This window comes from Herpailurus yagouaroundi, unplaced genomic scaffold (assembly GCF_014898765.1).
Source record: "Herpailurus yagouaroundi ecotype Mexico unplaced genomic scaffold, PumYag 100, whole genome shotgun sequence".
NCBI lineage: Eukaryota > Metazoa > Chordata > Mammalia > Carnivora > Felidae > Herpailurus > Herpailurus yagouaroundi.
In genome coordinates, this window is record NW_024412391.1 from 66,805,823 (window position 1) to 66,819,593 (window position 13,771).

The 13,771-nt window shown below is 34.5% G+C and overlaps 1 protein-coding gene across 1 annotated transcript in view; it reads right to left on the minus strand.

Moving 5' to 3' along the window:
• Positions 1 to 285: 285 nt before the first annotated feature.
• The window catches only part of PTTG1IP2 (PTTG1IP family member 2), a 45,313-nt gene continuing 31,827 nt past the window's right edge, over positions 286 to 13,771 (minus strand). Inside the window, 1 exon segment of the mRNA XM_040471576.1 lies at positions 286 to 307. The gene's annotated coding sequence lies outside the window, so the exon portion shown is untranslated.

Consider the following 13,771-nt stretch of genomic DNA (forward strand, 5'->3'; position numbering starts at 1 on the left):
AAGTCAAAAGATTTTCCTCTAAGATCAGGAACAACACAAGGATATCCCCTTTTGCCACTTAAAAACATTTTTTTCATGTTTATTTATTTTTGAGACAGGGAGAGACAGAGCATGAACAGGGGAGGGTCAGAGAGAGGGAGACACAGAATCTGAAACAGGCTCCAGGCTCTGAACTGTCAGCACAGAGCCCGACGCGGGGCTGGAACTCACGGACCGCAAAATCATGGTCCGAGCCGAAGACGGCCGCTTAACCGACTGAGCCACCCAGGCGCCCCCGCCACTTTCAATCAACATGGTACTGGAAGGCCTAGACAGAGAAATCAGGCAAAAAGGAGAAAAAAAAAATTAAAAATAAAGAAAGAAAAGGCATCCAAATTGGAAAGGAATCTATTTGTTGATGACATCAGATTATATATATAGAAAACCCTAAAGACTCTACCAAAAACTGTTAGAACTAATAAATGAATTCAGTAAAGTTGCAGGATACAAAAACAATACTTAAAAATCAGTTGCATTTCTACATACTAATAAACTATCAGAAAGGAAAATTAAGAACAATGCATTGACAATCGTATCATAAAGAATAAAATACTTATGATTTAACCAAGGAGGTGAAAGGCTTATAGACTAAAAGCTATAAAAAACTGATGAAAGAAACTGAAAACACAAATAAATTGAAAACTACTCCAAGCTCATGTTTTGGAAGAATTAATATGGTTAAAATGCTTGTACTACCCAGGCTTAGTTGTTAAGCATCTGACTTCAGCTCAGGTCTTGATATCACAGTTTGTGAGCTCGAGCCCCACTTCAGGTGAGCTCAAGCCCTGCTTTGGGTAAAACATGAGCCCCACCTCGTGTGATCCTGCTTCTCTCTGTCTCTCCTCTCACTCTCTCTTTATTTCTGCCCTTTCCTCACTTGCACCTTCTCTCTCTCTCTCAAAAAAAAAACAAAAAACAAAAAACAAAAAACAATGCTTGTACCAACCAATGTACAGATTCAGTGCAATTCTTATCAAAATCCTAATGACATTTTTCACCAAATAGAACAAAAAATCCTAAAATTTGTATGAAACCATAAAAGACTGAATAGTCAAAGCAATCTTGAGAAAGAAAAAAGCTGGAGGCATCATACTTTCTGATTTCAACATATATTACAAGCTTTAGTCATCAAAACAGTATGGTACTGCCATGAAAAGAGACATATAGATCAATGGAACAGAATAGAGAGCCCAGAAATAAATCCACACATATATGGCCAATTCATTCATGACAAAGTAGCCATGAATATAGAGTGGGGAAAGGATAGTTTCTTCAACAAATGGTGTTGGGAAAACTGGACAGCCACATGCAAAAGAACGAAAGTGGACCCTTATCTTACACCATTCACAACAATCAATTCAAAATGGCTTAAAGATGTGAATGTAAGACCTGAAACCATAAAACTCCTAGAAGAAGACATAGGTGGTAAACTCCTTGAGTTTTCTCTTGGCGATGATTTTTTTTTTTTAATTTGACACCAAAAGCAAAGGCAACAAAAGCAAAATTTAAGAAGTGGAACCACATTAAACTAAAAAGCTTCCACACAACAAAAGAAATCATTAACAAAAAGAAAATGCAACTTGCAGAATGGGATAAAATAACTGCAAATAATATATCCAATAAGGAGTTAATATCTAAAACACATAAAGAATTCACACAATTCAATAGCAAAAAATGAACAATCCAATAATAAATGAGCAGAAGAACTCAATACACATTTTCCCAAAGAAGACAAATGGCCAACTGGTAAATGAAAGGGTGCTTGGCTTTATAAATTATCAGGGATATACAAATCAAAACCACAGTGAAATATCACCTTGCACCTGTTAAAATGACTATTATCAAAAAGACAGGAGATAATAAGGATGACCCTTTATGCACTGTTACTAGGAATGTAAATGTGCAGCCATTATGGAAAACAGTATGAAGCTTCCTCAAAAAACTAAAATACAGAACGACCATATGATCCAGCAATTCCACTTCTGGGTATTTGAAGAAAATGAAATCACTACATCAAAAGACATCTGCACCCCCATGTTCACTGAAGCATTATATACAATAGCCAAGACATGGGAGCAACTTAAGTGTTCACGGATAGATGAATAGATAAAGAAAATGTAGTGTACATATATAGTACAACACTATCCAACCATAAAAAAGAAGGAAATCCTGCCACTTGCAACAACATGGATGGACCTTAAGGGCATTATGTTAAGTGAAGTCAGACTGAGAAAGACAAATTCTATATGATCTTACTTACATGAGGAATCTAAAAAACTGAACTCACAAGCACAGAGGGCAGATTGGTAGTTCCCAGAATCGGGAAGTGGAAAGGGGGCAAAACAGATGAAGGTACTCAAAAGGTAGAAATTTCGAGTTATAAAATAAATAAGTTCTGGGTCTCTAATTTACAGCATGGTGACTATAGTTGACAATACTATACTCCACATTTGAAACTTGCTAAGAAAGTAGACCTTAAAAGTTTTCATCACAAGAAAAATAAATTGTAACTATATAAGGTGACAGATGTTAATTACATTTATTGTGGCAATTGTTTTACAATACATACATATATCAAATCATTATGTTGTATATGAAATGTAATACAAGGTCATAAGTCAATTATATCTCAATAAAACTGAAGGGAAAAAAAGAAAAGTGAAAGAGGTAATGGGAGAGGAATATGGGGAAAGAAGAAAAAAGCCTCTTGGGTTATAAGATTGTGACAATGCTTTGTTATCATAAAGTTACACAAAATTTTATCTGTTATTACATAAGTTAATAATAATAATTAAATTGTTTAATTTTCTCCCAAAGGAGAAGAATGGCAAAAATTATATTCTTGATTAAAGGATCTGAGGGTCACTATTTTTATAAAAGTTAGCAAAATGCTATGTTTAAATTTTTTTTAACGTTTTTTTTTTTTATTTATTTTTGAGACAGAGAGAGACAGAGCATGAACAGGGGAGGGTCAGAGAGAGGGAGACACAGAATCTGAAACAGGCTCCACGCTCTGAGCTGTCAGCACAGAGCCCGACGCGGGGCTCGAACTCATGGACCGCGAGATCATGACCTGAGCTGAAGTCGGCCGCTTAACTGACTGAGCCATCCAGGCGCCCCCAAAATGCTATGTTGAAAATGTATATTTTAAAATCCAGGATATTAGGTAATATTTTTATATGCAGTGCTGTTATTGAAATTATTCTGAACAACCTATAATACTTTGTACATAGTAGGGTCTCAAATGTTTGTTAGGAACAAACACTAGGATTAAACATTAGCCTTCCTAATGGCTTTGGTATTTGATTTCCAGATGATTTCCAGATGACACATATTATTATATACATTTACATATAAATATATATCAACTGGCATATACAGTAACACTTCAAAAAGTACATACTAAATAGTATAATATAGTAACCATCTCATAACATTGTACTTAATGTGGCTCAGTTTCACAGACCAGTGTCAATGGTTCTTTCTCCGAAAGCAATTCTAGCCTTTCTTTTTTTCTTTAGTGCAACAAAGCATATGTGTAAGATTATAGAATGCTGAGGCCTCTTTTGGAGAAACTTTGCCAGGCATCTTTGAGGAGACAATTGGAGATAATGAGAGACATTTGATTAAGCATTTTGAACTATAGGTGTTTTGTTCTTCTGCACTTCTTGTGAGAGAGAGAGAGAGAGAGAGAGAGAGTGAGCGAACAAGCCATACTGGCAATTGCAGATGTTTATAAATACTCAGATTTTTTTTGGTTACAATTATCTTTTCAAGTGAAATAACCGCTGTCTATAGGGTAGAGCAGTAAGTTTATGCAGGAGAACATGAAAATATCCTATTAAATTAGTTAGAATCTATATCTACAGGGCATGATATTCAGGGCATTATGTGATATTTTTATATGCAGTGTTGTTATTGAAATGATTCTGAATAACCCAGAATGCTTTGTACATAGTAGTATCAAATGTTGTTAGGATTAAATACTAAGATTAAAAACATTAGCCTTCCTAATGGCTTTAGTATTTGATTTCCAGATGACTAGAAGACTGCCTTTAATGTAATCATATGTGCTTTGAGATTTTCACAGTGATGAACAAAGAAAACATTTGAGCTGAAAGTCACTGGAAGTGGTTTGAACCATAAAAAATGGTAATAAAAAGTAAACCTGTCCTTAACTTGACAACCAAGCATGAATTTTTCTGGTTTTCTGTTGTATAGTTGAGAAAGCATTTCCTCCAGAATTGCTCAGTTTCAATGACAGAAAGTTTTTTCTAACACAAAAACCTCTTTCTTAGATGACTTTAGACAAATTTAAATAAAATTTTTTAGCTATAATGTCAGAGAGAAGCAGCTTTCTATGAGACAAAAGTTGTGTCCTTCCAAGCTTAGCTCCACTTATTAAAACCAGATGATTTGGGGCAATTCATTCGGCTGTGGTGAGCTTGCTTTTCAAAAGCTGGTTTTTATCTATACAGTTCGGGCACTAGTACCTGTTTATCTCAAAGGATTCATTTAGAAAATGAGAAAACCACCCCTTCTTTGAAGAAATCTGTCAGAATCACAAATAATTTAGGGTCAGGGCTGAATTAAGACTAGGTCTCCAAGTCCAAAACTGGGTCTCCTCTTCCAAACATAACACGAAATCTCATGAGGTAAGACAAAGAAGTTTGGATAATTAGTATGAAATTTCAGTTCACAGCTGGTTATATTGATCTTTCTTGATCCCTCTCCAGATTGTAGCTTCCTAAGCTGAAAACCACACAAAGTTCCAGATTGATGACTCTCTCTCTCTCTCTCTCTCTCTCTCTCTCTCTCTCTCTCTGAATCTAGACACCTTTCCCTCTTTTCTAAATTCACTTCTCTCACTTTGTCCAAAGCCAATATTTCTTGGAGTCCTCTTGACTCATCATTACCTATGCAAATCAAGAGTTTTCTGAAACTCGACTAAGCTAAGAAAATGTCTCTCCAGTAAGAATCAAACAGGACGTTACAAAGGGGAGAGTAAGGTTTTTGGCCAGAATAAGGCCAGATGGGGGGAAGACCCTTAGGAAGAATTAATCAGATTCAATGTCAATTTATATGCTGTTCACTTTAAACCCCACTATGGATATAGTTAGGTCAGAATTATAAATGAAAATCATTGAAAGCCTCAGTGCTTCCTGGGCCGCTGGTACTTCCAAATCACTGCATTCTTTCAAAATAATCACCATGGAAAACTCAAAGCTTTTTTCAATTGCTGACACCATTTTGGATTTTTCTTTACAAACTGCTATCGTAAGTTAGTTTGGGTCCCCTCTTTTTCTCCTTGGTTTTTCATTTTTCCTCTCCTGTGCACACAAGTTATTTACAGTCTAAACCTGACTTTGACCAAAAATGGGTTATCTGCAACAATCAGTTACCTGTTCATCACATATGGCTCTGAATGCCTTTCTGCCTTTTCAAAAACAAATTCTTGGTTCCCATTTCTCAGCTATCTTCCAAGAGTGATGGCCTGCCTCTACTGAAAATATACTTTAAATGTTCTACAGACTTTTAAGGATATTTCAAAGGAAGAGGTCCAAAGACATTTTAAGTAATATCAGTAGCACTGAAATAAGTGAGTAATTTCCAAGAGTGAATACTCTCAATGGAGAAAATTAATTTCAGTACTTAACTTTAATGTTTGTTAAAAGAGGAGTCAAGGGGCACCTGGGTGGCTCAGTCAGTTGAGCTTCCAACTTCAGCTCAGGTCATGATCTCACGGTCTGTGAGTTCGAGCCCCGCGTCGGGCTCTGTGCTGACAGCTCAGAGCCTGGAGTCTGCTTCAGATTCTGTGTCTCCCTCTCTCTCTGTCCCTCCCCAGTTCATGTTCTGTCTCTCTCTGTCTCAAAAATAAATAAACATTAAAAAAAATAAAGTAAAAGAGGAGTCAAAAAAATCAGTCAAATTAAATTTTTGTTATACTTTATATATGGATACACACTATGCATGCACATGTATGTATATAATCCTAGAACCTCTTGCATACATTTATTTATCAATTTATTTTTATTTTATTTTATTTTATTTTATTTTATTTTATTTTATTTTATTATTTTATTTCTAGAGAGAGAGATCACACAAGTGGGGTGGAGGAGCAGAGGGAGAAAGAGAGAGAGAGAGAAAATCTTAAGCAGGCTCCATGCTCAGTGCAGAGCTCGAACCAGGGCTTAATCCCAGGACCCTGGGATCATGACCTGAGCCAAAATCAAGAGTCTGATGCTCAACCAACTGAGTTACCCAAGCGCCCCATGACCTCTTCCATACTTTTAAAGGAAGAGTTAAAATTGAAAAACAGCAGAAGAAAGCCAGCATGTAAAATGCCATGGGAGGGAATACCCACTGAGAAAATATAAATAGAAAGAGATCTGACAGACTTCCTTCATAATTTTACCCAGTAAATCAGTGATGGAAATAAAAAGGTTGTAAAAAAGCAATAGCATTTCAATATTTTTTAACATATTTAAAGGCTCCAACTCAATAGTAAACCTGTTAGGAATATGAAAACCTAGAAAAACCCTTTGTTTTTTCAACAATCAACTTCAATATGAATTTTATTCCATTACTTTACTTGTTGGTTTTAATTAGCAAAGTGTTAGGAGTAAGTTTTAACTTTATCAACTTTAAATTTTATGTCTTATTGATATACTTGGAAAGACTGCATTTATGTTTCATCTAGGTGTTTCATTTGTTACATGCCACTGAAAATTCAGTAATCATAAATGCAAAACCTTTTACTCCTAAAGCACATACACAGGGTCTTTTTAATAATTCAGAGAGTTTTCTACAATGATGAAGTCATACTGATGAGCTCAATAGAAAAAATCTATTAAATATAACTTAAATAATTCACTGTAGAAGCCAGGCATAATGGAGCAAGAAAAATAAATTCCAAGTGCTCAAAATATTTTGCTTTTTCTCATGCCAAGGCATATTTCTTAAATCATAGTGACAATTTTTCCTGTCTTTTGTTGGAGTACATGACAGCTATTCATATACTGGAGCAGGTGCCAAAGATAAATGCTTCCCTATTAAAGTCAAGAATGTCAGCATTCTGTGTGCAATGATGGGCAGCCCTCTATCGTTTTTGCATAAGATATCTCCTGGGAAACCTACCTCCAGACCTTATTACTACACTATCAACTTACTCTCAGCTCAAACTGTTATTCTTCAAAGACAGTCAGCTGAGTTGCACTTTACTTTTTTAGATTCTCTGATAGATGATGAAAGAAAAAAGTCAAACAGAGCACAAGAGAACAAGGTTATTTATAATTCTATTGACTATCAAAGAAATAAAAAAATCACTAGTCCTTTAAATACAGTATTTCATGATATATCAATAATAATTCAATGTGATTATATAAAGTGAGAAAAAATGAAAAAAGTCAGTAAATAATTTTTGTAAATATAGAATTATGGTAGATTCAGAATTAACTAATTAGAGCCAGTAAGGAAGAAATTAATTGAAAATTCTATTGTGATTACAATAAATAAATAAAACATGGCTTAATATTTTTTATTTCTTTTGGTGTCTATTTATAGAAGTCCTTTTTCATGTGGTTATAAATCAAGAGCCATACTCGGGTTGTGTAATTAAAGAATAATTTTGTTTTTCACTATTGGAGGTGACATGACATTCTACAGAAAATAACAGTACACACTGAACTTTTTTGAACTAAGAAGTGAAACTGAAGTTATGGTGAAAGGAGAAAAAGATGAAACTCCCCCAAAGACATTGATTAATGAGATTTTGAAAGGTTTGTGAAAATGGCCATATGTAGAGTAACACAAAATGGATAGTTTTAACATTCTGAAAATCAGCATGCTTCGGAGATATGAATCTTTTTAATAAAAAAGATATAGTTAAAGCTGGCAATTTATAAACAGTAAAACAAGTACACCTTCTGGTTATTCTTCCAAATTTTTCTATATATAAACATATCACCTTTACTTAGAATTAGAAGAATAAAGCTTCAGTCTGTAACAAGTTTAATAAAACTTGAATTTCCTGGGCCCCATTTGTCTGTTCACCTGAGTACCAGTACTGCATTTACAACTAAAGAATGAGGCTGAGGGTTGACTGGGTGGCTCAGTCGGTTGAGCGTCCGACTTTGGCTCAGGTCATGATCTCGCGGTTCGTGAGTTCGAGCCCCACTTTGGGCTCTGTGCTGACAGCTCAGAGCCTGGAGCCTGCTTCAGATTCTGTGTCCCCTTCTCTCTCTGCCCCACCCCTGCTTGTGTTCTGTCTCTCTCTGCCTTTCAAAAATGAATATACATAAAAAAATTAAAAACAAAAAGAATGAGCCTGAATGGGTTCACATTACATGATAAACCCTGAGAAAGCCTAAAAACATATCACTAAAAAACGTATCACTAAAAAAATTCATAAAGGGAAATTGAGAGTTCTATAGGAGTATATTCCTTTCACAGTGAGGTTCAATATCCACCCTAGGGTGTGTGTGTATTTGTGTGTATTATAGTAATTAATATATGTTAATATATAATATTATATATATTTGTGTGTGTGTATGTGTGTGTATATATATATATACATATATGTGTATATATATATATATATACATATATATACACATATATGTATATATATATATACACATATATGTATATATATATATATATACACACACACACATACACACACAAATATATATAATATTATATATGTATGTATGTATATATATGTATATGTATATATATGTATATATATATATATATATATGACTATATTCCTTTCACAGTGAGGTTTAATATCCACCCTAGGGTGTGTGTGTGTATATTATATTAGTTAATATACATTAATATAATATATAATATTATATACTTGTGTGTGTATATATACATATATATGAAATCTTGCTATTGCAAAAACATGGGTAAACCTGGAGGATACTATGCTAAGTGAATAAGTCTGCCAGAGAAAGACAAATACTATATTATCTCATTTATAAATGGAGTCTGAAAAAAAAAAAAAAGCCAAACTTACAGAAACAGAGTAAAACGGTGGTTACCAGGCTAGTTAGTGGGTGAGTGGGGAGAAAGAAGATGGTCATAGGGTACAAACCTTCAATCATAATATGAATAAATTCTGGAGATGCGATGTATAGCATGGTGAATATAGTAAATAATACTGTATTTAATATTTCATACTTGAACTTTGCTATGAGAGTAGTCTTAAACATTCTCATCACACACATATACAAAGGTAACTGTGAGGTTGATGGATGTATTAAGTAACCTGATTGTGGTAATCACTTAACAGCATATACCTATATCAAATCGTCACTTTGAGTATATTCAATTTTACTAGTCACTTGTTCCTCAATAAAGTAGAGGACAATAAAAGAAGGATAAACTCCAGGAGATGAACTGAAGCAGAAATGTACAGGACATTCTATCTCCTGAGACAGGAGAGAGCCTCAATTGACTAGATGGACTATTACCTCATAGGGAAAAAACAGAGGAAGTTCTTGGATTTTGGTGGAACAAGACAGATTTCTTATTTCTGTATTGCTATTTCAGATTTTTTAAATGTTTGTTTATTTATCTTGAGAGAGAGAGTGCAAGTGGGGGAAGGACAGAAAGAGAGAGAGAGAGAATCTCAAGCAGGCTCCACAATGTCAGCGCAGAGCCCAATGCGGGATTGAACTCATGAAGCGTGAGATCATGACCTGAGCCAAAGTCAAAAGTCGGACACTTAACCAACTGAGCCAGGCACCCCAACTATTTCAGTTCTTTAATAAAGTCAAAATTTCTGCCTAGCATAGAAATAAATCTTTGATCCAGTGCAAGATCTATCTTGCAGGATGTTACAGCCACCTCAACTTAGACAAATTTAGACTTCCCCTAGCTCAAGTAATGCCAGACTTGATATCTTGGGAGGAAATGGCTAAATATATAATCAAGCTTTATTCATCCCCATTATGACAATAGATCATTTTCTTCATAATTTTTGGTATCAGAAGATCCTCCCTCCCCTGTCAAATTTAACTTAAGTCATATTAGTTTTATATCAAAGAAATGCAAATATCAACAATATTTTAGCAACAATATCAAATATAAGTTTATGCTTTATTTTCCAAATTTTGCCTCATAGGTAGAAGTTTTAAAAAAAAGTTGCTGAAGCACATTTATTAATTAATGTATGAAAAAACTACTGAATTTTAATGAAGAAACTACCTGGTATTGAAAAAAGCCTGGCATAATTTTATTTAAAAATCCTCTAGTATTTTCCTTAAGTTGTTAAGAGTCTTCATCTCTTTTATTTTAAAGTATCTATAGCATTAAAAATATATTGTCATTAATCCACTCAAAATTTCATCAACACAGATTCTAACAATACAATCATTACTTCAGATTTGCTATTATAGGGAATATTTTGAATAGTGGAACAGTTATAGTAATAAATATAAACAAAATTAGAATTAGAATGTTTATTGTCTGGTAACACTGATTAGAAAATAGTAATGTCATACATAATCCTAGAGTATAGCCTCCAATCCTTATGCCATTTATAATTTTATGTTGTGTGCTTGAACATCCTATATTTTACCACTTTATGTTCAAAGGAAAGAACAGTAAGATTGTAAAACTAGCTAGGAAGGAGATTATTTAAAAGTTTTAAAAAAAGTTTTAAATTAACCATAAAATCTTATCTCAAGAGATTTTTCAACTCTTATGATCTCAAATTACTGAACAAGTCATAATGTAAAAGTAATGAAATACTCTACAAAAATGTTCAATAGAATTTAAAATTCTAACTTAAGGGAATTCGAAAGTTCATTTTCAAAGAGGCTGTAGGGATGATTAAAATCCTGAAGGAAGCCTGAAAGAAAAAGGACACGGTCATTATTGAAAATGTAATACAATGTTAACTCTCAAGTTTCATGTTTAGACTAGAAAGCTTAAGTTCAAGGCCTTTACACCAATTTTTGTAAAACTGTAATGTTTTCCAACTCATGGTCCATCTATTGAAAAGCTGTACATGGCTAACAATGATTATCAGCTCAAGTTAGTCACACACACAGGGCTAAATTGGAAATGAAAGGCTTCTTCAATTACCAAAACTAACATAAATGACTTATTTCCTTCTGCTGACATGAAAGGAAAAAGAGTTAAATGTTTGTGAAGGATAGCATTTATGCACCCTGCACTAAGGTCAGAGAGCTCACTCAGCACACATATTCCCTGAAAAGGTTCAGCTCGGCAGAAAAGAAACCATCTATTCCAAAAGGTCACCACGTCAGCTTGACTTTTTGTCTGCTATGAGAAAATACTGTCAAAGTTGGTTACCATAAGGCAGCAGCTGTTCTATTGGACGACACCTTCCAAAAGAGAACAGTTTCTTATATGCACCAGTGCAACTCCACAACTTCAGACTATTCCTGGTCTTCTCTGACACCATTCTTAGTCACAATCCCATGGCTTTACTCTTCCATCTCAAATACCTACTCCCCTACATTAATGTAGGCTTAAACCCAGCTGAAAGTCACATGCTGTCAGTCAGGTCCTTCTAACTGCCCATGATCCCAGCCTCCGTCTCCAGCTCAACTCCTTGCTCACTCCAGCCATGCTAAACTTTCTCCAACAGCCCAAGCTCCGTCTCATCCGAGGCTCCACCTGGTAACATTGCTTCCCCTTACTTTGTTCCTACCTGACTCCCTGTCATATTTTGGTCTTTGCTTAAATTCCACTCCCATAAAGAGGCCCTTCCTATTTGTCTTAGGCCAGGTTCCTCACTTTTTCTTCCCCCAATTTCAGTCCCATATTTTCTACTCAGCAGTATCACACTGTTTAATTATATTCCTTTGCTCCTCACTTTGTTTTGTATCTAGGCTGGGATCGTTGTCTTTCTTTCCCCCACTCCCCAGCTTTCCTGAGATATAATTGGCATATAACACTGTGTAAATTTAAGGGGTGCAGTGTGTTGATTTGATACTTACATATTGCAAAATGATTACCACCATAGTCTTAGCTAACCCCTCGGCATCACGTCACATAATTACCATTTCTTTTTTGTGTCAGTTCTACTCTCTTAGCAACTCTCAAGTATATAATACAGTATTATTAGCTACAATCACCATGCCATACATTGGATCCTCAGAACTTAATCATTTTTTTAACTGAAAGTTTGTACACTTTGACCAACATCTCCCCTTTCCCTCCCAATATTGTCCATTTTATATACAACGTATCTCCAATCCCTGGCACACAGCAAAATGCAATAAATGCTTATTCAATCCTACCTTGCCCTGTTTTCTAACTCTTTGGTTCTTATCAGAATAAGCTAAGCGAAATAAGCTCATCATTCACTCAATTGTATTTCTATTATTCGAGTTAACATGTATACCTACTATATGGCAGAAACTGTAAGGTGCTACTGTACAGCTATTATTTACTTAGTGTTTATTCTATGCCAGGCACTGCTATACATACTTTATATAGATGTTATCTCATTGTATCACAATCATATAAACAAGCAACTATTTTATCCCTATTTTAAAGATGAGGAAATTGAGACATAGAGAGGTTTTAATGTGCCCCAAACATCCTAAGCAGAAAGTGATAGAGCTGAGATTTCCACCTTTCGATATGTAACAGAAGAAAGGGAAAAGGAAAGTGAGATGGAAATTCAAGGGGAAAAGGTAACATCTGCTTAAGAGAGACCAGGAAAATTTGAATGAAGGTGGCATTAAGGTGAGATTTGAAAAAAAATTAGAGTTTCCATAAATAAATACCAGGAATTCATGCAAGAGGCCCTTATCAGAAAGAAAATAGTGAGAACGAAGATACAGGGAAAAGAGATATCAAGTTTGTACAAGAAATAGATACAGTGAAGTTTTTACATGCCACCCCATCTCTTGAGCCCAAATAGAGAGGAGTCCTTCCCTTATCACTGAGAATTTATCTGTGGTCAAAAAGAAATAAAAATATAATCAAGATTTTAAAATAATAATTACTTTGGACCTATTCTCTAAGTTTTTGGTAATCTTCCCCAGTTCAGTATCTATATCTGGTGGCTATTTTTTCAGCAACTAGATTTTAAGTTTTTTGATGGTAGGCGCCACGTCTTACATTTTTTCAGAGGGGTTATGAAAGTTGACTCTTGAAAATATCAGTGGACAAGAGGAAAAGTCAGAGAAGACTAGAGAGAGTATAGGCACTGCACATGAGTGATATCAATGGTATAGTGATAAAACATCATCCTTGTGTTCAAGGGGTTTATATTCTGACACAGAGATGAAATGATTGGTGTAAAGTCTACAAAGGGCTAGAGTACTAGAATTCTGCAAAGCAAAATCATTTTAAAATTAATTCTAGTAGGTATTTAAATTATAACAGTATTTTCCAAGAGTGATAATACACACAGCATTTTCAAGACTGAGAACAGCGCATTTCAGGAATAAAAGGTACAGCATAATAGAGTCAATGGTACTGTAACAGCATTGTATGATGATAGATGGAGGCTACACTTGCGTTGAGCATAGCACAATGTACAGAGTTGTCAAATCACTACATTGTACACTTGAAACCATTGCAACATTGTATGTCAACTATACTTCAATAAAAACGTTTTAATTAAGAAAGAAATAAAATAAATTAATCTATTCTGTATTTGGGTTATTAAAAAATAAAGTTAACCTAATGAGTCATAAAAAAAACAGTAAATTTCTTTGATAAGGAGTACTTGTAA